At 42.3% G+C, this 27931-nt stretch overlaps 1 long non-coding RNA gene and 1 pseudogene across 1 annotated transcript; one reads left to right on the top strand and one right to left on the bottom strand.

Moving 5' to 3' along the window:
- Positions 1 to 10216: 10216 nt before the first annotated feature.
- On the top strand, positions 10217 to 19580 carry LOC122474373 (annotated as a pseudogene).
- A 515-nt stretch (positions 19581 to 20095) lies between these two features.
- LOC122474484 lies at positions 20096 to 22279 on the bottom strand. The gene is made up of 2 exons (XR_006294913.1): positions 22154 to 22279; positions 20096 to 20564 (listed from the first exon to the last, which is right to left on the bottom strand). It is a non-coding gene; the product is annotated as an uncharacterized LOC122474484 (long non-coding RNA).
- Positions 22280 to 27931: the final 5652 nt, after the last annotated feature.

The raw sequence follows: 27931 nt of genomic DNA, 5'->3' as shown, positions 1-27931 counted from the left end.
AAAACCACAATGAGATACCACCTCACACCTTTCAGAATGGCTAACATTAACAACTCAGGCAACAACAGATGTTGGTGAGGATGTGGAGAAAGAGGATCTCTTTTGCACTGTTAGTGGGAATGCAAACTGGGCAGCCACTCTGGAAAACAGTAGGGAGGTTCCTCAAAAAATTAAAAATAGAACTACCCTATGACCCAGCAACTGCACTAGTAGGTATTTATCCAAGGGATACAGGTATGCTGTTTTGAAGGGACATATGCACCCCAATGTTTGTAGCTCACTATCACCAATAGCCAAAGTATGGAAAGAGCCCAAATGTCCATCGATGGATGAGTAGATAAAGAAGATGTGGTGTGTGTGTGTGTGTGTGTGTGTGTATTATATATACATATAATGGAGTATTACTCAGCAATCAAAAAGAATGAAATCTTGCCATTTGCAACTATGTGGATGGAACTAGAGGGTATTACAGCTAAGAGAAATTAGTCAGAAAGACAAATATCATATGACTTCACTCATATGAGGACTTTAAGACACAGAACAGATGAACACAAGGGAAGGGAAGCAAAAATAGTATAAAAACAGGGAGGGGGATGAAACATAATAGACTCTTAAAAATATGAAGAACAAACAGGGTTACTGGAGGGGTTGTGGGAGGGCAGATGGGCTAAATGGGTAAGGGGAATTAAGGAATCTACTCCTGAAATCATTGTTGCACTATATGGTAACTAATTTGGATGTAAATTTTAAGATTTTTAAAAATTAAAAAAAAAATAGTGAAAAAAATCCCTACCCAGAAAAAAAAAAGAACTTGAACTTTGAGATTTAAATTAACATATCATATGTGTAAAAAGGAGGCACTTTGGCCCTCTCTCTGCAAAGGAGAGCTTAATAAACCTCTATCAAATCTGTAAAACAACAACAACAAAAAACCAACTATCACATTGGAGCACACAGCTCTAGAATATATCATATCTGCCTTGAATAAATCCTTCATGGAAGGTGGTTGCCAGAGCGTCTACAAAGAGAGAAAGCTGAGACTTCATTAAGGTGCCAAACAAGTTGTGGCACCTGGTTGGCTCAGCCAAGTGTCAGACTTTGGCTCAGGTCATGATTTCACGGTTTGTTGAGTTCAAGCCCCACATCAGGCTCTGTGCTGATGGCTCATAGCCTAAAGTCTGCTTCACATCCTGTGTCACCCTCTCTCTCTGCCCCTCCACTGCTCACACTGTGTCTCCCTCTCCTTCAAAAATAAATAAACATTAAAATAATTTTAAGTATTTAAAAGGTGCCAAACAAATTGTACAAGCTGCGTTTATGGCACCTTGCTACCAAATATTTGTTTTATAGACTGAAAAGAAGTAAAAATAAAACCACTCCAACCAGATCTGTCCAGACCCTTTTCCTTCCCCTGTTTTTATTTTTTTATTTTATTTTTAAACAGAGGATCTGAAGTAGGCTCTGTGCTGACATTAGCAAGCCCAGTACAGGGACTCAAACTCATGAACCATGAGATCATGATCTGAGCCAAAGTCGGGTGCTCAGCCAACTGAGCCACCCAGGCACCCTTCTTCCCCTGTTTTTAGAAAGGGGCTCACTATTTATGTACCTGTTTCCATCCAGCCACATGCTACACCATAATCAGAATCTTGCAGAGAAGTTTTCTTACACAAAGAAAAATGGAACAAAAGAACAAGAGCATAGGATTTGGGGATCTGTTAGACCTATTACTGAGAGATGAATCCTCATCTTGCTTTTCTCTCATATTCATAATTTTTTCAGTTTGCATTTTATCTATTCATTATCTAGTCTTGCAAAAAGTCTGGGCCCCAAAACAATAAAACTATGATCTGGCCTTTCATCTTTTATCCAAGTAATCCTTCAGTATATTCAAATAACCACACCAGACAACTATAGGTATCAAACAGTGTCTAGATTAAGATTCTGACTCCTCCAGGAATAGAAACTGATGATTGGATATATTTGCAACAGTCATTCGGGAATTCTGAAACAACAAAGTATTCTAACGTGGGAAAGGAGGAAAGCCAATGGAATGAATCATGTCTAGATGGGAATTATGGCAATCCTCATATTGTGAATGAGGCAAAACTAAGGTCTAAAAAGTTTAAATGACTCGTCCAGGACCGGAAAATCACATCTGTAAAATGGACTTGAACTTGGGTCTTCTAACCCCATATCCAGTGTTGCTGATGCTTCTATCTTTAGGCATATTATGGAAACAAGAGAATTTATCTTTATGATTGATTTTTAGAATGTGTCCTTCCTTCCATCCTTGATAACTGGACTGATATCACCAAATGACCTCATTTTAGAAATGGAATTATCGTAACACCGAAACTATGAAAGGAGTACTTTATTGATTTTATTAAAACTAATGTATGAAAAAGTAATTTTTTAAAAAGATTTCTTCTTAATGTTTTTATTTATTTTTGAAAGAGAGACAGAGTGCAAATGGGAGAGGAGCAGAGAGAGAGGGAGACACAGAATCAAAAGCAGGCTCCGAGCTCTAAGCAGTCAGCACAGAGCCCGAATCAGGGCTCGAACTCAGTGCGGAGCCCAACGCGGGGCTTGAACTCATGAACTGTGAGACCACGACCTGAGCTGAAGTCAATGCTTAACCGACTGAGCCACCTAGGCACTCCTGAAAAAGTAGTTTTTAAATCCTAGCTAGTGCTAGGTTTCAAACTTTGGTCTATGCCAAAATCACTTGTGCCATTTATTTGAAACACAGTGGGACATGGGCACCTCCTGCCCCCATTCTGACTCCGAATGTGTATGCCAGAACCCAGTCATCTTTTTTTTTTCTTAGTTAACAAAAACATTTATATGATTCTGATGCAGGCTAAATTTGATAATTATTATTCATACAGAGCATAGGAGAGAAAGAGCAGTGAGTTGGAAGGAAACCAAGAGAGTGTTGAGTCATAGAAACCAGAAGAAGGTGCTTCAAAAAGTGAAGTGGAAGTTGAGAGAGAGAGAAGAGATAAAATGTGAACTGACACTAAAAACAAAGGCAAAAAGAGCAAAAAGAAACAAGTGGGGCTGTATCAAACAAAAAAGCTTCTGCAGAGCAAAATAAAAAATGAACAAAATGAAGAGGCAACCTAAGGAATGGGAGAAAATATCTGCAAATCATATTTCTGATAAGGGGGTAATATCTAAAATATATAAGAAACTCAGACAACTTTTTTTAAAAATCTGATTAAAAATGGGCAAAGGACTTAAATAGATATTTTTCCAAAGAAGACATACAAATAGCCAACAGGTACATGAAAAGGTGCTCAACATGACTCATCCTCAGGATAATGCAAATCAGAACCACAGTGAGATAGCACCTCACCTGTTAGCATGACTACTGTCAAAAAGACAACAGATAACAAATGTTGGGGAGGATGTGGAGAAAAGGAAACTCTCATGCACTTTGATGGGAATGTAAACTGGTGCAATCACTATGGAAAACAGTATCTAGGCTCCTCAAAAAAATTAAAAATAGAACTACCATATAACCCAGTAATCCTACTGCTGGGTATGTGTCCAAAGGAAATGAAACCAATATCTTGAAGAGATACATCTGCACCCCCATGTTCACTGCAATATTATTCACAACAGCCAAGGCATGGAAACAACCTATGTGTCCTTCAACAGGTGAATGGTCAGATAAAATGTGGTGTATGTAGACAATGGGATATTAGTCAGCTATTAAAAAAAAAGGAAAAGAAGAAAATCCTGCCATTTGTGACAACATGAATGAAGCCCGAGGGCATTCTGCTAAGTTAAAGAAGCCAGAGAAAGATAAATAAAGTATGATATCACTTATGTGTGGAATCTAAAAACGTTGAACTCATAGAAGCAAAGAGTAGATTTCATGATTGCCAAGGCTGGGTGGGGGAAATGTGAGACGTTGGTCAAAGTGTATAAATTTCCAGTTATAAGAGGAATAAGTTTTGGAGATTTAATGTACCTCCTGGTGACTATAATTAACAACACCATATTGTATACTTGAAATTGGCAAAGAGATTAGATCTTAAATATTCTTACCACATACACACAAAACTCTATGAGGTGATAGATGTTGTTAACTAACTTTATTGTGGTAATATTTTCACAATATATACATATATCAAATCATCAGGTAACTTATACAATGTTATATGTGAATTATATCTCAAAAAAGCAGAGGTAAAAAGAATTTTAAAAGAATGATGAACAACCTTTCAGATCCTTAAAAACAAACAAACAAACAAACAAACAAACAAAACAGATCTAGGGCTCAGGAGCCAGGTCTAAATTCAGGCTAATATCCCTTCCCCTGGATAGACTATTTAACCTCTCCTGCCTCAATTTCATCTACTGCACAGGAGTAACAATAAAAGAGTTGCTGTAATAATTAAAAGTATAAATACTGAGGGTCTGTCACAGAGTAAGTGGCCATTGCTTCTGTATTCCCAGCCTTAGAACACCTTGCTTGCTATGTTGTTGGAGTTGACAAAAATGGATGGATGGATGGATGGATGGATGGATGGATGGATGGATGAATACTGGGAATAGTCCAGTAGAGAAGAGTCTAAAATGTTGTTGTACACAGTAAATCCCAATTTACAATCACAGGATTATAAACAAGGCTCCCCCAGAGACATTTTCTTCTCTTGGCTTCTGGATTCTACCCTCTCTTGCCTCCTCTCCTACCTCACTGCCTGCACTTTCTCAGTGTCTTTTGAGCTCCTCCTTTGCTCAACCTCCTAATGTCAGAATTTCCCAGGTATTCGTCTTAAGAAACTTGTTCTTCTTTATTTATATGCTAGTTGGTTTCACTGTGTTCTGTGGCTTTAAATAGCAGTCAGGGGATCCATGAACTGGACGGGGAAAATATCCTATTTTCACTAATCCCTAATTGAAATTAACATTTTTAAATTCATGAATAAAGGAGCTGAGCACACAGTGTTACAAATAACTGTGAATTTGTCACCAATAGAAATCACAAACATTTTCATATTACATTAGAGTTGTTCCAGATATCAAAGATATCACTTACTTTTTTAGTACCTTAAATTATGGTCATTAATTTCTCAGACCTCGGGTTGTTAATTTAACACATCATCCTACTAGATCTGTTATTTAATGTATTAATACAGGAGCACATTATATTACTGTATCACAATTTTTAAAAACTTGTTTGTATTTAATATGGTTTCCTGTGTAATCTTATGCATTTTATTTTACACATTTAAAAATATCATTCTGATAAAAGTCTAGTGGCTTCACTAGACTGCCAAAGGGGTCCAACGGCATAAAAAAAGTGAATCACTCTTGATTTAAGTAATAATCTTAAATTTCAATCTTCAGCTCTAACTTCGCACTAGTTGCAGCCTCATAAATTCAGTTGCCTCCTTGACCCCTTCACAATGGGCATCCAGTAGGCATCTCAATATGAGGACCAGGAAAAAACACTAGCTCCTCTCCCAGTCTCCCCCTCACATCGCCAGAAGTTCAGGACCACCTGCAGAACAGCACCTGAAAGTCTCTAGTCAATAAGCTTCAGGAAAAAATAACAAGCCAGATGTCCCCCAGAAAAGGCAAATTGACTTTTTACTTTTTTTTTTTCTTCAATGTTTATTTTTGGGACAGAGAGAGACAGAGCATGAACGGGGGAGGGGCAGAGAGAGAGGGAGACACAGAATCAGAAACAGGCTCCAGGCTCCGAGTCATCAGCCCAGAGCCCGACGCGGGGCTCGAACTCACGGACCGCGAGATCGTGACCTGGCTGAAGTCGGACGCTTAACCGACTGTGCCACCCAGGCGCCCCAACTTTTTACTTTTGAAAGGAGCACAAAAGTATTAGAATTGCTAGGGTGAGCCTCTACAGAGAATTTCCAGAACCAGAAACTTCCCTTAGTAATTACTAGGGATGAATGTATACCCAGAGTCGAAAATTCATACTGCCCATCCTTGTGAGGTCTACCCTCAGGTGGGCCAATTCAGGATGTGTGGGGCAGACGGGAAGGTGAAAACAAACAGATCCTTTAAAATGGGCTTATCCACACCCAGCCAGCAGGATTCATAAAAGGCATTCTCAGAGGGTAGAAGTCATTGTCATAGGTGAGCTGGGGAGCAAACCTGGCATCTGGCCTTCCAGGCAGACCCACTGGCGAGGAGGCTCCAGAAAGTGTAAAGACCTTCTGTGGCTCCAGTGGTGATACAGAGAACAAAACTTCCTTCCCTGAAATGGTTTTCTTTGTGTAACTCAACAAGTGTGTGATGGCTCATATTCTAAATCAGCCTCATGACCTTCTTTGCATGTTTATCCTTAAAGGTCAGCCTGGTTTGGGATTAATTGTTGACTATGGGCTCATTGAACAAATGTTTCTTCAGGGAAGGGAAACTGACATTTACTGAGCATGTGCTCCACTCCAGGCCCTATGTTGGGGGTTTTTAATGTGTGGTATCATGTAATCCTCAATGAAATGACAGAGCTCTTGGGATTAATCCTGGACCATTGTCTCCTGTTCACTCGACGTGTCTACCTGCTGTGAGTTCATGTTTCCATCTCCAGCTTGGCATCTAAGGGCAAGCCCGAACTAACTCAAACTTCCTCCTCTACTTCTCAGATCCCCTGCGAGAACCCTAAATATTCCCAGGACTCTCCATGTCCTGCCCAGGCCACCTCATCAAACTGCTAATCTCTAAGATTACTTATCTAAGTAAAAGATTTCCAGATGACCTTTAAAGACTCCATATTTTTTCCACATTCCCACTACCCTTTGCCCCAGTCACCAAAATTGCTGGCCTCACAAAATCTTTCCGATTGGTATCCCAGCTTCCAGTCTGTCCCCTTCACCAGATCCATTCTCCTTCACTCAAAACCTCCCAGAATGACTCAGAACCATACTGCTTAGAGGTTTTAAGGGGACACCTCAGACTCTGGCTTCATTTTCTGCCGCTCTAGACACAAGGGCCTCGAAGGTTCCGGATTCCATCCTGTGTCAGGATCTTTATCTCCTCCACATCCATAGACATACAACATGAGACTAATCTTGAAAGTTTTTGCAATTTAATGTCATTTGCTCTTAGGCTCTGATATTCATTATAGCTTTCAGCCTAGTTACAAAGACATTTTGATTTGGAAACCCTATTTAAAAACCCTAAAATAGGGTTTAAAATAAACCTTGATTTATATTTCTTTTTTTTTTAATGTTTATTTATTTTGAGAGAGAGAGCAGGGGAGCGGCAGAGATACAGGGAAAGAGAGAGAATCCCAAGCAGGCTCCAAGTGCTGTCAGCATAGAGAGACTCGATCTCACAAACCGTGAGATCATAACCTGAGCCAAAATCAAGAGTCAGACACTTAACCCACTGAGCCACCCAGGCGCCCCTTGATTTATATTTCACACACATGCCTTCAAACACACCCACAAATGGGATCACAGTCCAAATACTGTTCTTCAACTTACTTTTTGCAGAATCCTTTTATGGTCCTTATAGATGTGCTTTATTCTTTCTGTAGCTTACTCTCTCCTGGTAGGAGTGTACCATAATTCACCATTTCCCCTATAAGCTGTTCTAATGTTTTTCTTTTATTAATACTACGGTGCACATCTCTGTACATGTGTCCCTGAGGACTTAAGTATTTCTGTAAGATTCCACAAGTGGAATGCTGGAAAGTATATGAAAAGCGCATTTTAAATGTTCATCTGTTATTGGTCTAGCTGCCCTAACCTCAAGTATTAGAGAGCATGTGGTCCATTGTGCTTTGTAACCCGAGAAGAAAACTTTGGAACAAAAACGGCCAGGCAGAACTGGAGATCAAAACAGAGCTCGGAGGAGCGATTTGGAAAGCCCCCTGGTGGCGGAGGGACGGTTCGCCCTGAGAGAGACAACTTGGAGAGGAGCAGCGCCCTCCAGGGTCTGGAGGGGAAGAGGAGCTCTGCAGGGAATGAAGAGAACCCGGCCAAGAGCCGCGTCAGCAGAGGAGCCAGGAGCGGGAGAACAACACCTGACCAAAGACGCTTCCAAGTGGCCAGGAGGGTTTTCGGTAGAGTGGTCTGGTCTGAATTCTTCCCAAGGATGTGTCTGAGATCGCCAACGTAGAAACGGGTACGGTTTACTGGCTGTTTACCCCTCCAGCCCTCTCAGCCAGCCCTGAGACAGACAGGTCAAGGACCGCCCCCCCCACCCCCATCCATCACACAGCTGGTGAGAGCCTGAAGCCTCTTCTGAACCACAGTGTTCCCTCAACACAGGATGCCGCGTGTGTCCCCTGAACTAACTCAGAAGATCCCAACTCCAAAAGTGTTGAGTTGGCTATAGTCTTCCCCACCCTCTAGCAAGGGTGTAAGGTGGTATCCAGGACCTCCAGAGCGTTTCCACTTGCGGCTCAGGTCCCGCCCATCCCGGCCACCCACACAGACCACGCCCACCGGGCACACCCTCTCTGGGCCACGCCCACAACCAGCAGGGCTGAGGGGAGAGGGAAGTAATAGAACCGGCCTCAGGGTTATTGCGAGGATTACAGGTGTTAATATACGCGGTGAGCTTACGAGAACCCTGTTCATAGATGAACCAAAGCTGGAGGTGGTGGATACCGGGGACTGGATGGAAAGGCAGTGTGATGCAGGCGCTCAGAGCACAGACTCTGGATCATGTCTGTCTGGGTTTGAATCCCGCTCTAACAGAGAACAAGCAAGCAATCTAACCCGCCTGTACTTCAGCTGCCATGAAATGGGATAATGAACAGCACCGCCGACTATTGTAAGGATCCAGTAGGCGGTGGCATTTAGAGCCATGCCTGGCACACAGCACCACGAAAGTGTTTGCGGTCACTCGCCATTCTGTCTCCAGCTGTTAGGAGAGAAGCTAGTGCCTGACGGGCACCTTACTTACTCAAAGGCATGATGAATTAATCATCTTTATATGACTTATTAGAAAATGTCTTCTTTTTGGTTCCTTATTTTGCACATTCATTCAAAAAATGTATTGAATTCTTTATGATGCTAAGTAAAATAAAACAGAGAAAGACAAATGCCATATGCTTTCACTTATATGTGGACTCTAAAAAATGAAACAAATACATCAACAAACAAAAAGCAGAAACAGACCCATACATACAGAAAACAAACTAGTAGTTGCCAGAGTTGGGGAGGGGTGGGAGTGGGCAAAATGCCTGAAGGAGAGTAGGAGATGCAGGCTTCCAGTTGTTGAAAAAGAAAAAATAAATAAAGTACTGAATTCTTAACAATAGAAAGGTATTACCTTGTTTGCCTGTTGTTAAGAATTCTTTCTTCACTGATGGAGAACTTCTGGAGTTTTCCTCCTAGTTAGTGCTGTGCTCTAAGGAAGATCTGGGTAGAAAACCACTTTGCTATCTTGTTTAATCCAGGGGATTAATCCAGGTGATTAAACAAGCAACGGGGGATTTCAACATGTAACAAATAAATAAATCTCAATATGTAACAGTGCAATGGATGATACAGATGAAATTAAATGAGTGAATACCACCTGTGAATTGTGAATTTCGCCACACACCCCCTTCACTCCCTTTTAGCTTGGGAAGATGTGGATGCCCAGACCTCTGCATATCAGCTCTCTTTTTGATCCTTCTATTAATCTTGCTTCAGTTCTTTATACGTAGAGCCAGAGTGCTGCCCTATGTAAATCATTTAAGGATGTAGAGCCTCACTCCAGTATAAAAGGAAAATGCAGTATAAGAGGGGTGTGAAACTTGGAGTGGGTACCTAGGTGGGCCTACCTGGGAAGTGGGCAGATCCCAGGATCCTGGCTTAATTCGCCTGGGAAAGCCAGGATGATAACAGAAGACACATCCCTTGAAGGGGAGGCTTCAAAGGTGGGGGCGGAGGGGAACTTTGCCTGGATTGGATATAGAAAATGAAGGAGGAGGTAAGAAGATGGAGGTGATGTTCCCGACAGAAATTCCATGTGCAAAGCAGAGCAGGAAAGCTTAGCATGTTCTGGAGGCCACAAGGAGTTCAGCATTGCTGACCAAATCATGCTGGAGAATGGAAGATAATGGAAAGTGGTAGGCAAGGGCCAAGGCCTTCCTTAGCTGGCTCAAGTGTCTTTTTCTGTGAGCAATGGCAAGATCCTGAAGAATATTGGACATGAGAATGACAGGAATGAATGTCCATGTATGAAATACTTCTTGGGCAGCCACGTGAAGATAACTAGACAAATGAGAGGCAAGATGTTGGCAAAGAAACTCTGGCTATGGTTTAGGTGAGTATCTGAACTGGGCAGGTGCTGAAGGGTGGAAAGAAAACAGGGGACAGAGAGGGAAAACTGGTGATTGGTTGGGTATGAGATGTGAGAGCAAATTAACAAGCTAAACTCTCCCTCCAGGCTCTGACTTGGGAAGCAGAGTGAATGGCAATGCCAGGCACAGGTGAAAAAAAATAGGAACCCGAACCTGTTTGGGGGGTTGATTTCCGTTTTAGTCACATTGTTGGAGGTGCCTGTGGGATCATCAGGTGGAGATGTCCAAGGGGCAGTTTCCTAATATGGGTGTGGAGCGCCTGCCACCTGCAAATTTGGGCTCCACCTGTGTCCTTCCCTCATTTCCTCCCTCCCCACCCCACTTCTTATCGATTCCTAAGAATGATGAGAGTTCGAGACCCTTTCCCCAGGAAAACACATCAGTCAGACACACGCAGAAGAGACACCTGTTCTCTGCCTGTGCTTCCCCTTGACTCACAAAACTATCAGCTCACAACACTGCTGACACCGGATCTGGGGGCTTTTCCCCCACACCAAGCAATCCCGTGACACCAGCTGGGTGTCCTACAATTTAACTCAATTCTGACACCATCTACCTGGAGATAGTGTCAGATCCCACAGGTGAAGGGCTCAGTCCCACAAGACTGCCCCCCACAGACACACCTCAGATGCCGGTCACAGGTCCAGTTTGTCGTCTGTGCTTCTGACCAATAGAGTCTAAACCAGAGGTTTCCACGACCCCCTCCCCAGGTTCAATTAATTTGCCAGAAGGTTCACAGAACTCGGGAAAAGTTTACTTACTATTTGCCAGTTAATTAGGAAATGATATGATAATAGATACAGGTGAACATCCAGAAAGAAGAGAGGCATAGAACAAGGTATGTGGGAAGGGGTGCAATGCTTCCACGCCCTCCCCATGCACACCACTCTCCGTGTATGTCTATGTGTACACCAGCCCAGAAGCCTTCTGAACCCCATAATATTGGTGTTTTTATGGAGGCATGATCATATGCAGGACTGATGAATTACTCCATTTCCAGCCCCTCTCCCTCTCTGGAGAATGGGAGTTGGAGATGAAAATCCTAAGCTTCTAATCATGGCAGGTCTTTCTGGTGACTGGCCCCATCCAGGAGCCATCCAGGAGCCCACCCAGAGTCACCTCCATAGAACAAAAGATGGTCCTAGTGCCCTTATCACTTAGAAATTTACACAGGTTTCAAGAGCTCTGTGCCAAGAATAGGAACAAAGACCAGATGCATTTTTATTTTCATTTTTATCACAGCATGCATGCAAATGTTTGGATGATTTCAGGAGATACCATGCATTGATCTCATCTAAGAAACTGAGTCACACACCGATGGCAGAGTAAAAGGAACCCAGCCCTAGGGACACCCCAAGGGCGGGTAGGGGAAGGGGAGTCACAAACGCAACTAAGAGGGAGTGGTGAGGGAGGAGGACCGAGGGAAGGATGGCCAAAGTGCAGGGCAACTGGGCCAGGGAGGGCAGAGAGCCAGTATCAGGCCGGGGAGGGCCAAGGCTTCACAGATTTGCAAGGAGAAGTCGCTGGGGACATTGGTAAAGATTCTGTAAAGTGATGAGGCACAAAGAACTAAGAAGTGACCTGCAGATGAAGTGGGTTTAGTGAGTGTAGACTCTTCTCTCAGCTGGCGTCTGATTAGATCTGAGGTCATTATTCACAGAACGGCACAGAGCACCCTGCACACTAACTGCTTCCACCGGCAACACATGACCGGTAACCAATGTTAATTTCAACAGTTCAAGCCCCTTAGGAAATGAAAGTCAGGTTTAAAGTGAGAATACTTTGAAGAAATAGTGAGGAAACAGAGAGCAGTGAGTGGAGAAGAAAAACAAAAGGTACAAAGAGATATGAGTCACAGAGGGAATTATGACTCAGTCTATGTGCATTCATGAGTATTTTCCCTCTAAAGACTAAAAGCTGAGCTCTTTGCTTTCCTGTTCTAAATGTGAAATCAGAAATGAATAAACATGCTTGGAGGTGTCATTGAACTTCAGAGACAATATACAAATAAGATGTAATTTCCTCTCAGCAAACATAGTAGAAACACATTTGGTTTACAAACTAATTGAAGGAGGAAAAAACAGCTTCAAGATACACACTCATGTAGAGGCACCTGGGTGGCTCAGTAGGTTAAGCATCTGACTTTGACTCAGGTCATGATCTCAGGGTTCATGAGCTCAAGCCCTGCATTGGGCTCTGTGCTGACAGCTCAGATCCTGGAGTTGGCTTGGGCTTCTCTCTCTCCCTCTCTCTCTCTCTGCCCCTCCCCTGCTCACACTCTGTCTGTCTCTCTCTCTCAAAAATAAATAAAAACATTAAAAAAAATTTTTAAGATACACACTCATTTAAATAATCCACATCTGTAGTGAGGCTAATCCACTAATCATCCTTGCATACATAGATGGCAAGGGTGATTACTGAAAGATGGATAAGGGCAGCAAGGAAACAATGAAAGAAAGAAAGAAAGAAAGAAAGAAAGAAAGAAAGAAAGAAAGAAAGAAAGAAAGAAAGAGAAAAGAAAAAGAGAAAAAAGAAAGAGGAAGGAAGGAAGGAAGGAAGGAAGGAAGGAAGGGAACTTACTGTATAGAAAGGTGTGAAAAAGCCTGTGTCTTGCTTCCTGGAATTCAAGCTTCCCGCATATAAATTATTAATTCTTCCTAGAACTGCAAGGAAGGGCTCTTTTTTTTCTGGGATGTCACTGAGGGAATCATGTGAACACTGTGCGCATCCACACAGCAGGTCTCCCCTGTACTCCTTCTTGCTCATGGTCTCACAGTACACTCCACACATGGGCCCACGTTGAGGGAGTCTTGGGAACACAGCAGAACTCCTTTGATCAAGACTGCAAGATTTCTTTGCAATTATAAAATCCTATGAATCTTTTGTTGATTAATTTATAATGACATAACTATATTCTTTTTTAAAAATTTTTAATGTTTATTTTTGAGAAAGAGAGGAAGAGAGAATGAGAGTGTGCATGCGCAAGCAGGTGAGGGGCAGAGAGGGAGGGAGACAGAAGATCTGAAGCAGACTCCGATCTGACAGCGCAGAGCCAGCCCCATGCAGGGCTCCAACTCACAAACCCTGAGATCGAGACCTGAGCCCAAGTCAGACGCTGAACCGACTGAGCCACGGAGGGGCCCCTACTTATAACTACATTCTTAATTCTAGGAACAATAACAGCTAACACTTCAATAGCCCTTAGTTATGTGCCAAGCATTCATCTGGGCACTTTCCGTATAACCTCAGCCCAATCTTTATAACATGAAAAAAGAGAGACTGGCTGAGTCACTGGCCAAGGTCACACAGCTAATAAGTAACAGAACTGGAACTGAACCCAGGTAATCTGTTCTTAACCACTACCTCCTGTTCTAATCTATATGCTTACCACACAGAAAGTGCAAAAGTAAAATAATAAACACCCGTGTTCCCACCAGCCAGAACTGGCTACTAACATTTAAGCCAGTTGGTACTATAACATTCCTTTTCTAAAGAACCCAAACAGTGGGGTGCCTGGGTGGTTCAGTCGGTTAAGCGTCCAACTTTGGCTCAGGTCATGATCTCACAGTTTGTGAGTTCAAGCCCTGAACTGGGCTCTGTGCTGACAGCTCAGAGCCTGGAGCCTCCTTCGGATTCTGTGTGTCCCTCTCTCTCTCTGCCCCTCCCCCACTCATGCTGTCTCTCTCTCTCATAAATAAGCAAACAAACAAAAATAGAAAGGAAGGAAGAAAGGAAGAATTGAACACACAAACAATTCTGTTGTCAAGGACCCCTTGGCCACGGACCCATCCTTCCTTCTCGTGCTCTGCACTTATTGCCACAAATTTAATTCGTATTCTTCCAATCTGATTGGTAGTGGTGCCACGGGCACTTACAGGTGAAATGGTCCCCTTTATTTTCACCTGACTGCTGCCTGTCTGTTGCTTAAAGACCACTACACTGCAACCCCTCCCACTCAAAACTCCTGCACTTGGGATTGCATTTGAACCAACCAAAAATGAGAGCCATTCTTGAAGCAAAGTTTGAGATCGAACTGAAGTACAAGGACTGATAGATAAGGCTCCATCTGGAAAACAGCTTTTAATGCTGAAGCAGATTGTGTGGTAGAACATTCTGGTGGGACAGGGGAAAAGCAAGGAGTCCTTCTACAGATGTTTAAAGAGCTGGACTCCCGTCTCTGCCCTGAAGGCTGCCCGCCACAGACTTCCCCATCTCAGGCAACTGTGACTCCATTCAGGAGCTCAGGCAAAATTTTCTGCACGACCTTTCAGCTCTTTGTCTCAAAGTCCATGTCCCACAGTTCAGGTCAGAGATCTTTCTTTGTTTTGCTCGCTGATGACTGCCAGGGGTCTAGAATGGTGAGTAACTCATGATAAGTTCTGAGTAAATATTCGTTAGGGAGTTGGAGATGCCAAAGGAAGACAGGGAACAGCAGGAAAAACCCAAGTCTTCAAGGCAGACGGCCTGAGTTGGGTTGTCTGGGCAAAACCCAACCTGCTTTGCGGTGTGACACGTATTACACATACTTACATCAGGCCTCACCCACACTCTTAAACAGCTCTGTTGTTTCCCTGACTCAGAACAGTCTTGGGTGGAGACAAGTGAATATACCCATTTGACAGGCTGCAGACATAAGCCCCATATGTTATAAGAGCAATCAATACCCATGCTAATCACTTAGTAAGGATTTGTGAACAACTAAGATAATATACGCCAAGGATTACCTGTACACCAGGTACCGCTGTAGGTGTGGGGATATATGAGCCAGCAAAATAAAGATCTCTGCCTTCATGGAGGTTACAGTGTAGTAGGGGAAGCAGGCAATCAATGTAGTCCTTGTAATGTTGTATAAGGGGATAAGGACAAGGGAATTTTTATTCTGGAATAAGAATTATCATTAAAAATTTAAAGGATTTTTCTAATGTTTATTTTATTATTGAAAGAGAGAGACACAGTGCGAGTCGGGGAGGGGCAGAGAGAGAGGGAGACACAGAATCCGAAGCAGGCTCTAAGCTGAGAGCACAGAGCCCGATGCGGGGCTCAAACCCACGAACTGTGAGATCATGACCCGAGCTGAAGTCGGACGACCAACCAACTGAGCCACACAAGCGCCCCAAATTTAAAGAATTTAGTAAACAAATATTTGTTCACTCAATCCTGGAAGGGATAGAATCAAGGCAGCCCTCAGTTTTATTTTGGAAATTTTAAGAAAAGTAAGGTCAGTGTGCTGTCCCTTGAGTGGGGGAAACATTACATTTTATCTTATATACGTTGTCCCCTGGGTCATGCTGAATAATACCTTCCTACCAGGTTTGCATCATCTTTCTCCCTCACATGCCACACGCTCGACACATCGTCCACTCTGCCCACCTCTTTTCTAGGCTCATGATGAGGAAACTGAGTGACTCACTCAGGTTCTGCAGGTGGGTTAGTGATGAAAGAATATGGAGCCTGGGTTCTGACACATTCATAGGTTCTCAAAGTATCCCCTGCTAGAAGTCTAGAATCTCATGGGCTGGACTGGGTTGGGTGAAGGGAGAGGGGAGGTACATAGGTACATAGGTACAGGTACATATGGCTACAGTATTCACTTATTCAGGAAATAATTATTTACAATAATAATAAAGCTAATTTATTGAGTGTTGTAGGGTCCAGCCCTAGTCCAACAATTCCACAAATATCCTTTTTTTTAAGTGTATTTATTTAATTTGAGAGAGAGGGAGAGAGATAGAGCACATGTGCCAGCAGGGGATGGGCAGAGAGAGAGAGGGAGAGAAATCTCAAGCAGGCTCCGCCCTGTCAGCACAGAGCCCTATGCAGGGGTCGAACTCAAAAACCATGAGATCATGACCTGAGCCGAAATCAAGAGTTGGATGCTTAACTGACTGATCCACCCAGGCACTCTTTCATAAATATTCTTATTAGATCTTCACAAAACCCTATGAAGTCTAGGAAACTGAGGCTCTGAGATGTTGCATAAATTGCTCAAGATCCCAACCCAGAAGTGAGAGCATCAGGAGAAAAACCAGGCAGTCTCATTTCAGAGCTCTTGAGAAAAAAAGAAACCGTATGCAAATGCAAATGCAAAAAAATGCAAAAAAAAATACATATGCAAAAAGAGAAGTGATAATACACACTTCATACTATCCCACATCAAAGGCTCATAATAGCTGGCAGACCCACTTAAAAAAATGATAGACCCATTTGCATCAAAACTGGCCTGAGCTCGGGGCACCTGGGTGGCTCAGTCGGTTAGGTGTCTGACTTTGACTCAGGTCATGATCTCATGGTTCATGAGTTCAAGCCCTGTGTCAGGCTCTGTGCTGACAGCTCAGAGCCTGGAGCTTGCTTCAGATTCTGTGTCTCCCTGTCTCTCTGACCCTCTCTTGCTCATGCTCTGTCTCTCTCTGCCTCTCAAAAATAAATAAACATTGATTTAAAAAAAAAAAACTGGCCTGAGCTCTATTCTGCTACTTCATGGTCCCCTGTGCCACTATGTCACCTGCACGTCGAGACTTTGGCTCCATACAATGTCCAGCACTTCACCAACTATCCACCAAATAATTTAATGCCAACTGATCATCCTTACTCAAGGAATCTCCAAATCACACCTTTTGAATCTTACCATTCCTCTTATATATGATGCCTGCATTGTTATGTAAAGTATAGCTCAACTGGGCATTTGGTTACTTACCTTGAAATGCAATTCCTACCAGACAATATAAAGCCTTCCTTTTCCCCTTAACTACTTTCACAGTAAGGAATTAATCCCGCTTAAGTCACAGCAAATATGAGAGGTGTTTTCTAGAGTTTTCTTTTTAAAGAATCATTATGGACTCATGAATTTTCACGTATTTGATGTCTTTCCACTATAAACATTGCTCTTTTTGGTGTTAAAATCGCCTTGACTTGACTTTTTTGGAACCCTTTGCAGATCACTCCTTTAGCCACACCATCAGCCAGGCTTAAAAGCTTCCTTGTTTCCAGCACAAGTTTTAGGTGCACCTGTCAGGTTCCTTTCAGGGGGATAACATAAGGAGTCAAGATCCAGGCCTTCAGAGCTGCTATATAGCTCCTCTCTGCTGCCCCCAGGCTGGGTGCCCAGACAGGGGATTCTATAGTGCAAAAGACGGTCTGAGTCCTCAACTAGAGGTGGGCTACCTAGAGGACTCAGAGGTCTAAGACAGCCCACTGGGGAGCTGAGGACCCAGCAATGTGAAAGAACCAGTCCAAGTTCAGGTGAAAATGCTCCAAGACCAGAACAGAGTCCAGAGGGCCTGGAAGATTTGTAAGCAAGGATGAGAATAGAACAAGGACAAGTCAAGGCCCAGGCGTTTCTGCCCTGTTCCTCCACCAGCGGAAAACAGTGGTGAACAATATCTCAGTGTGTGCAATCCTCAGAAGAGGAAGCAGGGAATAGGATTACTTTTGTTTCAGTTTAGTCATTAAAATCTGCACCGAATGAATGAGTAGAAGTTACCTGGAATTTCTGATAAGTTCTGGATCCTGCTAATGAATGTTAACAAAGCACATTATAAGTAACAGACTAAAGTTAACAGAAAAACTCAGAAACCGAGGTTTTCTCGCCTGAGTTTACATAGTTCTGGCAATTTGTGATTGTGATGGTTTCAATGCATATGTAGAATATAGTCCTTTTCTGCTCATACGTTGTTTCTAGCACAGCAGGTCAAATAGAATAAAATATCAATATTTCACAGTGTCCCCAAATAATAATACAACTTCAGATGTTCTACTACCTGGTTTAAGAGCTCCAATACTATCTCAAGCTTTGCCAATACATGAAATAATTGGGTAGTGATAGGTATGGCTGAAAATGTAATTGAGCTCAAGATGTGATTTAAACATTTACTTTTACACTGAGAGAAAATGTTAGAACAACTTGCATTTGGGCTACCCCCTTAAGTTCTTTAAATTCAATGCCACCAACTTGAAATTTAATGTCACTGTTGGCATTTCTAGAATTATGAGCCATACCACTTGACCAAATAATGACAAATATTACCATTTCAGGGATATTTTATGTAAGAGGAAACCCCATACCAAAAATCTTAACCTCCATTAATAACTGAATTTTTGATGTTGTCATTAATATGTCTATTCCAACTCTGAACTAGAATGATAAAATTTGCATGGAATCTGCATTTAACCACATAGGAAGAAATATGCAGGATAATGTATAGATTCAAAGTCTTAAAATATATAGATCAGGGCTTCTAGGTGTGGTGAGCAGCTAGTCAGTAGCTGAACATGTCAAGTCTCCTTGGTGTTTCCTTATTATTTTTTAGTAATCTCTACCCACAACGTGGGGCCCAAACTCATGACCTTGAGATCAAGTGTGGTGTGCTCTGCTGACTGAGCCAGCCAGGCACCACATCCTGTAGCTGAATATGCCAGGCAGCACTGAACTCCATCCACTGGCTGCAGCCCTGAGGACTTCCTCAAAGTGGGATGTGAGACCTTTTACTCAGAATATCCTCAGTGTTACGTGGATGTCCAACCCATTTCACAAGAGAAGATTGCAACAAGAGAGACCTCATCAGCCAGTGTGGTCAACATCAGCTGAAGGGCAGCCTACTTGCACTCTTGCCTTTTCCTCAACCTCAAAAGTACCTACCAATGCATCCAAGGGCAAGGTTCTCACCAACCTGCTTAGCATGCATCCAAGTACAAGGTCCACACTAACCTGACTACCATGCCTCCAAGTGCAAGGTCCACACCATCCCCCACATCACAGTCTTACTGAATGTCTCACAACAGAGCCCTGAGGCCAGCATGGTCCACCTACACTACAAATGGATCCCTGAGGAAGACAGCTATGTGGTTGACGTTAGTTCTCACTTTCAAGAAGCATAGACTTCATTGGACTGTGTTTGGGGAAAGGGAGGCAAGGTTCGTGTCCATTGCAATGCCAGGATCTCCTGTTCACTCAACTCTGCATGGGTTATCTCCCGAAGACCAAGTAACTTGCCTGAAGGAGGCCTTACATTATATCAAGCAGAGAAGTATGATCTCACCCAACTTTGGCCTCATGGGCCAGGTCCTGCAGTATGAATCTGGGATCCTGCCTTCCACAGCCACCCCAGGCTCCCTCCAGCCAAGGGGAGAGAGCTGGCTCTTCATTTATAGACCGTTTGCAGTCACTGAGCCCTGATGTGCAGAGTTCCTACCACACACACCCTACCTCGGTGCTCCACCAGTGCCCACCCACTCAATGGGAGTCCATGGGCACAGACACATCCTGCTAAAGCTAGGATGGGGGGGACCAGCCCAGCCTCAAGAGCAACTGTGATTTTCTTTCTCACTCATGTACATTTCATACCTGTGCAATACTAAAGGCCTCACTCTGTTCCCCTGCCCCAGTGGGATAGTAAGCAGTCACCAGGCTTGCAGTCAAACTTCAGACTAACCTCAGGGATAGGTCCTCAAGGCTGAAGGAAGGGCCAAGTCGCTATAAGAGCACAGTGAGCACTGATTCCTGTTCTTCCAGCCCCCTGCATTCTCAGGGCTGCCTAATCTCTGCACCTAAAGTTACCTTCTCACTCCAAGCATAAGGTAGCAAATACCTGCAGCAACAGGGAATAAAGCAGTTGCTAGACCAGGAGAAAAAAACAGTCACAAGAACAATTCATTCTGAAGGAAGCATAATTTCAATCTTAGTTTTCAAATTTGGCAGCCTCGGTATCAGTCTCTGTTGCTTCAGGACATAACATGATCACCATCCAAGAAAGTAATCCTACAGGGTGTATAGGGACATCATATATATGCTGATTTGACCCCTCAAATTTTTTGAGATTCCCTCTTGAGTCCAACAGAGGCAGTTGGTTGAAGTAGCAAGACATTGACATGCTGAGTTTCCTTTTCCTTAGAGGCTCTTTCCTGAACTTGAACTTTGGCATAGTTCTTATTCACATTTGGGCATTTCTCTTTGCACGACTCCTCAAAGACACTCTTGTGTCATTTGAAAAGCATTCTTCAGACCATAGACCGAAAACGATCCCTTTGAGGTGGCGGCGGTGGATGCCAAGAGAAAAAGGGTACCTACTGTGTATTCCGGGTCAGTGGTGTTGAAGACAGAAATGACAGGTTTCCCCAGCTTATGGTCCTGATGTGCTTGTCCCATCTCCTGTGACACACTTGCTTTCTTCCCTGCCCCTGGGGGTCATCTTCAAGCTACCGACTCCAGCACTCACAGATCTCACAGTGTGGTGCTACTTTTTTGTCTGTGGGCTATTTCTCCAGGGGAAAAGGCAGTCATTTCCTAAAATCCATATGAATGGGAAGAAAAGCACTGTTATTGGTTTTTGTTTTCCATATGCAAAATAAAACTAGTAAAAGAGGAAATATATATATATATATATATATATACACACACACACACATATATATAATTAACCATTTCACTGTCTACATACATAACTGAGGCTAAATTTATACATTTGTATGTATGAATAATTCATAAAACATCTATTTTTTATAACTTTTTACTACTCATCTCAAACTTACAGAAAAGTTGCAAGAATAACAAAAACTCCCATAACTTAATCAGATTCACCATTAACACATTGTCTAATATGCTTTTTTAAATTTTCTCATATACTCATATACGTTTACCTGTCATTGCTTTTTTTCCTAAGCCCATTCAGGAATAAATTACAGAAATCATGCCCTTCTATTCCTAAAGATCCAATGTCTACCTAAAGACATTCTCTTACATGACACAATATAGTTATGAAGATAAAGAAATTTAACACTGACACATGTTGTGACCAAAATTCAAACATGGTCAATTTGTCCCTGTATTGTCCTTTCTAACACTGGTCTAGGACCCACTCTAGGATGATATGTTGCATTTATTCACCCTGTATCTTTGGTATCCTATAATGTGAAATGGCCTCTCTGCCTTCGTTGCCTCCCAAGACCTTAACAATTTTTAAAAATACAGGCCAGTTATTTTGTAAAATATCCTGTGATTTATTATAACATCCTTATTATTAGATTCAAGTTATACATTTGGGGCAGAAGTATCACAGAAGTGATCTGTCTTCTGTGCAGCCTATCAGGAGGCACGTGATGTAGCTTTGTCCCATTCTTTTTTTTTTTTTTTTTTGCTTTGTCCCATTCTTGATGACCATTTGGTTAAGATGGCATCTTTCAGGTGTCACAATTATTAAAGTTCAACATTATAAATGCTCTTCTCATCAAAATTTTCCAGCTAGGTTTAACACCTGTTCATGATTCTTGCCATCATGGTTACAAAATGATAAAGAAAACACTTTTGAGTGTTTTCTTTTCCAGAAATTGCAATGTTTCCCCCCCCCCCCCCCATAACAGCCTTGTTTAGCTAACCATCCCAAACCACCCACCATTCCCTCATGAACTGTGTCTTGTTTTCTCATCTGTGAAAAGGGACAGTGAGTGTTTCCCACAAGAGAATGACCAGCACTGTGGTCCTTAGAGAGTGATACCTAAGTGTTCAAACCTTGGGCTGGCTCCATGGACCTTTAAATCACACAAGATCAACTCACCTGATCACATCAAAAGAATGCAGCTGGCACTACCACCAACCACTCTTATGGATGAGAACTGGGGAAATTTTACACACAGACCCAGCCCAGTATGAAGCTTTTCTGCAGACCACTCACACAGCTGTGTCTTTCTCTGAACAAACAGAATAAACGGGAAGATGTTTATCTCTGGAAATCTCAAGACTCAAGAATCCTAGACTCAAGAATGGGCTTCCTGGAGAGCCGTTGGTCATCCGCAAGGGCTACGTTGCCATTACCATAACCCAGACAAAAATCACTGCTTCTTCGTCACTCTCTTAGTTAACCTTATTTAACCACTTACCCTACTAGACACTTAGCAGGCTCTAGAGGTCCACTCTGAGTTGCTTTCTGGGAAGCGACTGGCAAGTTTTCCTTGGAATCTTGAGAATGTACACTCTTACTCTCCAATGTGAACCACTTTCCACAGCAGGCCTGTTGTAAGATAGATAGAACTATAAACCTCATTTTTCAGGTAACCACAGACGTTTAGAGAGATTACTGGTAAGTAACTTGCCTGAACTTCTAGCTAGTTAGTATTAGTAAGAGTCAAAGTCTTGATTGGAAGCTGAACTGAGTCCAGAGTCTGCACTCTATTTTTTTTAATGTTGTATTATTATTATTTTGAGAGACAGAGAGACACAGAGCACAAGTGGGGAGGGGAAGAGAAAGAGACACACACACAGAATCCAAAGCAGGCTCCAGGCTCTGAGCTGTCAGCACAGAGCCTGATGCAGAGCTCGAACTCACGAGCCATGAGATCATGACCTCAGCCAAAGTCAGATGCTTAACCAACTGAGCCACCCAGGCACACCCAGAGTCTGTACCCTTAACTCCTATGTTATACTAGTCCAAAATAAACTCATAGATTGTTCTTGGTGGGGCCAGAAGCAGGGTGAGCTGAGCAAGGTGCCTAGGATGCCAAATTTAAGAAGGCTGTCACTACTCTCAGGTGTTGATCCTACACTTGCAAGGCACTGAGAGGAGTGGCTTGTTAAACTTTGTACCCTAGGCTCTTTGTTTACCTCACCCCCCTCCCAGCCCTGGTTCTTGGGGAGAGCTGGCCAGTGTGAACTCATCTCACTGACAACTCATTGTGCAACTCACAAGTATCTCTGGGCTACACGGAATGTAAAGATTTCAGTTTTCTTCCTTTGAGCAATGGACAAGCTATTTAGCCTTGAGCCTATTCTGTCCCAGAGCACTGAAGAGAGAGCAGGGACTAAGATGGCTAAAGCCCTCCCATAGCTTGTAGCCCAAACATTCATTTCCAGTGGAATCAATATGGCAGACCAATACTTGGGCCTTCTAACAAATCTCCTCAACTAAGCATTGGCACATTTTTTGAGGATTTCAAAGTACACAGATGGATGAAACTCTGCTATCATGACAACCGTATCATTTTTCCATTTTATTCACTTTTTTGCATTTAGCATGGTTGTGGTTTGCTTTCCCCACTGATAGAATGAGCACTTTTGGGTATTAACTCGGTTGTGCTTCCCCTGAGTTTTATTTCTTTACAGAACTTAGAACTCTCAATAGAGGCATGGGCTCGAATTAGACTTTGCCACTTATTAATGTTCTTGGAAAAATCAATTTGTGTCCCTGAGCCTCAGGTGTTTCATCTGTGAAATGGGGATGTTAATACCTCATTTGCAGAGTTGTTCTGAAGACAAAATGGAAACAACATAAGTACTTAAAAGGCACATGGCAGTGCTCCACAGACACTAGTTCTCTCCCTTTCTTTATTGGTCTGCACTTGGGCCAAGGTCATCCTTCCCAGGATTTTAACTAAAGTGGTACAGACATGGGCACCTGGCTGGCTCAGTCAGGAGACCATGTGACTCTTGATCTTGGGGTCATGAGTTTGAGCCCCTCATTGGGCATAGAGATTAGTTAAAAAAATAAAAATAGGGTGCCTGGTTGGGTGACTCAATCAGTTGAGCCTCCTACTTTGGCTCAGGTCATGATCTCATGCTTCGTGAGTTCAAGCCCCACATGGGCTCGCTACTGTCAGTAGCCCAGTTCAGATCCTCTGTCCCCCTCTCTGTGTGCCTCTCCCCCATTCATGCTCTCTATGTCTCTCTTCCTGTCTCTCTTTGTCTCAAGAATAAATAAACATTAAAAAATAAAATACAAATACAAATATAAATTAAAAAATAAAGTGATATAGACAGCCAAACAATCTTAAGTCACAAGTATTACTCAGGTTGCATATCTTCTGACCGATCTCTGACTACTATAAATGCTATGGCTGGCCTCTTCTAGTACCCCGAACAGTGGGAGTGTTGAAAAGCAAAAGGGATTTTTTTGTTGGAAAATGTCCCGAAGTATTTCTTATCTCAAGTATACGTTATTGTTTTGGGTTTTTTTTCTCATGAATGATCTGAATAGTTAGAGTTGGTTAATTAGGTTAAGCTTTGTAAGCATCCCAGGATTACATTTTTGGTTTATTAAACTATAAAATGTATAAACAAATGTTAATCTGTAATACATGAAATGTTCCTTGGGGGAGAACAGCAGGGAGCAGATAAAACTCATGCTATAACATATTATACATCATTCTTAACATGGGACAAATGTTACACACGATTTTTAACAATTAATTTTACTCCTTTTGGAAGCACTGTCACCAAAAGAGTGACCTTAGTATAGAATTTCATGCACAAGGCAAGATACACTGTCATGTATTTCATTTTCTTTTTACTTTCATTTTTTTTTTAATTTTTAAAAAATATTTATTTTTGAGAGAGAGAGACAGAGCACGAGCAGAGGAGGGGCAAAGAGAGTGGGAGAATCAGAATCTAAAGCAGGCTCCAGGCTCTGAGCTGTCAGCATAGAGCCCAACATAAGGCTCGAACTCACAGACTGCGAGATCATGACCTGAGCTGAAGTCGGACACTTAACCAACTGAGCCACCCAGGCACCCCATTTTACTTTCATATTTTTAATAAATTTGGAGGAGCTTGAGGTTATTTTCATTTGCTTTTCTTGAATGAGCTTGTCCACACAACCCGTGGGTTTTCAGTCTTCGGAAGCCAACTCTTGGGGAATGGAATATAGAAATTATTTGATTAAAAATCCCAGTAATTTGGTCGCTACACAATGATTTCAAAGTTTAAAATTGAGTTTGAGGGACACTACGAAAACAGCTGAGACTCAGAAGAGTTAAGGGATCATTCCTTCGGCCTTTGGCACAACTTATTCCTTACAAATAATGATTCTGCATGACTGGGGAATGATTTAAAATGTAGTCTTGTAAAGTTGAAAGGGTCCTTCACCTCATTTTCTGATCATGATTTCTATGTCCAAATTGGGAAAAATGAGCCATCACTTCTACCAAGGTAGCAATCATTTTAAGCGATAGCCCCATAACTCAAGTTAATTCTTAGGCTGCAAAGAAAGTCTGAATTTTCATTAGTTCTTAAAGATCTTAACTATAGGTTTCAGATAGATAGCATTTTAAGTCCAAACTTCCCTGTAACTGACCATCATTTTTATGTTTTAGCATCACAGTTGTATGTATAATTTATTCTAAGTAGGTCTCCATGTTTCCTTTTCACTGGTGTAGATGGAGTATGGAAGGGGCAGGTCACTGTGTCTTTTAATCAACACTATACAGTGCTCTTGCTTGCACAGTGACGTGTTCTCAAATACTCTTGCACTCTTCAAACTAACGGGCTTAACAGCCTAGGGACAGAGAAAACACTGGTTTGTGCATTTTAAAAGGTTCATAAAAGCGTATCGGCAGGAATTTCAGGTATTTGAGCCAAGCTTCTGCACTTATAACCGTAAGTGACAATAAACGGGTGGGTTTTTTTTCCCCTCCAGAGAGTAAAAATCTTCTGTAAACCTGAACCAGATTGAGTCTTTGAGTTCATGACAGTTCTTGATATCTAACTGCAGCAACTGGCTTTTTCCAACAACTTTACAATGAAAGTTTCCCATATCGGGGCACCTGGATGGCTCAGTCGGATAAGCATCCAACCTCAGCTCAGGTCATGATCTTGCAGTCCGTGGGTCCGAGACCCACATCAGGCTCTGTGCTGACAGCTCGGAGCCTGGAGCCTGCTTCAGATTCTCTGTCTCCCTCTATCTCTGCCCTTCCCCTGCTCTCTCTCTCTTTCTCTCAAAAATAAATAAGCATTAAAAAAGAATTTTTAAAGAAAGCTTCCCATGTTATCTACTTTCTGTTTATCTGCACCCCTCTTGATCACTTCCAATGGGACTTTTTGCATTGGGTTACATGGCAACAACTTATTACAGCATATCACAATTATGGGGGAGAACTGGTAAAAATTCCTAAGTCTCCATTCATCAGTGAGAATCATTAAAGAAGGAAAGCATAAAGAAAGCTCCGATGGTGTTGATAAATGGTGAGGACTTCGACCAGGGTTCCACAAGCACACAGTGAGAAGTCAGAGATCACCTTTTCCATGCTGCCAATATGGTGGGGATTTGGGGAGAGACTGACCTGACCACCAGTCTGGTGGGGGTGCTATGCCTTCCTATGTAGGGTGCAATATATCACCTGCTCAACAACAGGTGTACCTGGCCTCAGGGAGAAAGCCTGTACCTAAAGCACATACCCACTACTGTTCAGAGATCATTGTGCCTTTTCTTTTTAACATTTTAAGATAAACATTACCTTATCACAATTTTATTATGTGCCAGGCACCATTCCATGTGTTTTTAAGTCTATTATCCCATTTTGTCATCTCAGTAATATACAGTGTGAAACAGAACTATTATGTCCATTTTATAGATGAGGTATTGAGGCACAGAGAACACAGTACCTTGCCCAAATTCAACGTGGTTAGTAAGTCAGGGATCCACACAGATTTTCTGTAAAGAGCCAGGTAGTGAATATCTTGGACTTCCAGCCATGCAGTCTCTGTAACAATCACCCAGCTCTACTCTTGTGGGGCAACAGCAGCCATAAATGATACACAAGGGGATAGGCATGTTCGTGTTCCAACAAAATTTTATTTCTGGGGCCTGCAATTTGCATGTGTTGTATAGTTTGCATGTGTCATGAAATATTCGTTCTTTCGAATTTTCCCAACCACTTAAAAATCTAAAAGCCATTCTTAGCTCTTGGGCTTTATGTTTAAAAATATGTCACTGGCGGGGCACCTGGTGGTTCAGTCGGTTAAGCGTCCGACTTCGGCTCAGGTCATGATCTCCTGGTTCATGAGTTCTGGCCCTGCTGTGCCGGGGCTCTGTGCTGACAGCTCAGAGCCTGAAGCCTGCTATGGATTCTGTGTCTGCCTCTGCCTCTGCCCTCCCCCCACTTGTGCTCTGTCTCTCTCTCAAAAAATAAATATTAAAAAAATTTTTTTTAAAATAAAAACTAAAAATAAACAGCTGGCTGGGTTTAGCTCTTGAGCTGTGGTAAGTTGTAGAGCCAGGATTTGAACCCAGGCAATGTGGTTCCAGTGAGCTTTTAATTATTATATAGTCTATATCATGATAATAATAATAAATCATGGTCTTTATAGAAAACTCAGCAAAGAAAGAGCAAATAAAAACCAGGCATAAAAACCACAACCCAGAAATAATCATAATTACATTTGATATTTTCTTCTATTCTTTTATCTACTGTATGCAGTATTCCATGTATTAATTCTAGTTTTTCACTTATCATTAGCATTTTTCACATTTCCTCAGAGGCCACACAACTATATTCATTTTAAATGTACTAGGGGAAACTGCTATTTGAAAGAATCTTATAGCTAATAATTTCCTAAAGTGAAGAATCCTTTTATTAAGTGAGCAGTTGGTCACGTTCCATTTATCTGCTGCATATTTGCATTTCTAGGAATTGGTTTTTTAAAAGCAAACCGATCTGTAGACAGGGATGTAGTAAAAAGACTTTGATTTGACTTCTCACTGTCCCTTTATTAGCCAAATGACCCTGAGCAAATTGTTGACTTTAGTTTATCACATCTCAGTTTTTGCTTGTCCTGAAGATAAACCAAAACAACCGTATACAAAGTACTGAGCACGGACCTAGCAGAGAATAGTGGTCAATTGGTAGCAACCAGCCCTTATGTTCCTTGCCACCCCACACCATTCCTAG

The sequence above is a fragment of the Prionailurus bengalensis genome, chromosome D4 (assembly GCF_016509475.1).
Source record: "Prionailurus bengalensis isolate Pbe53 chromosome D4, Fcat_Pben_1.1_paternal_pri, whole genome shotgun sequence".
NCBI classification, from domain to species: Eukaryota; Metazoa; Chordata; class Mammalia; order Carnivora; family Felidae; genus Prionailurus; species Prionailurus bengalensis.
The sequence above is the reverse complement of the archived record's forward strand: the minus strand, read 5'-3'. Positions and strand labels throughout refer to the sequence as shown.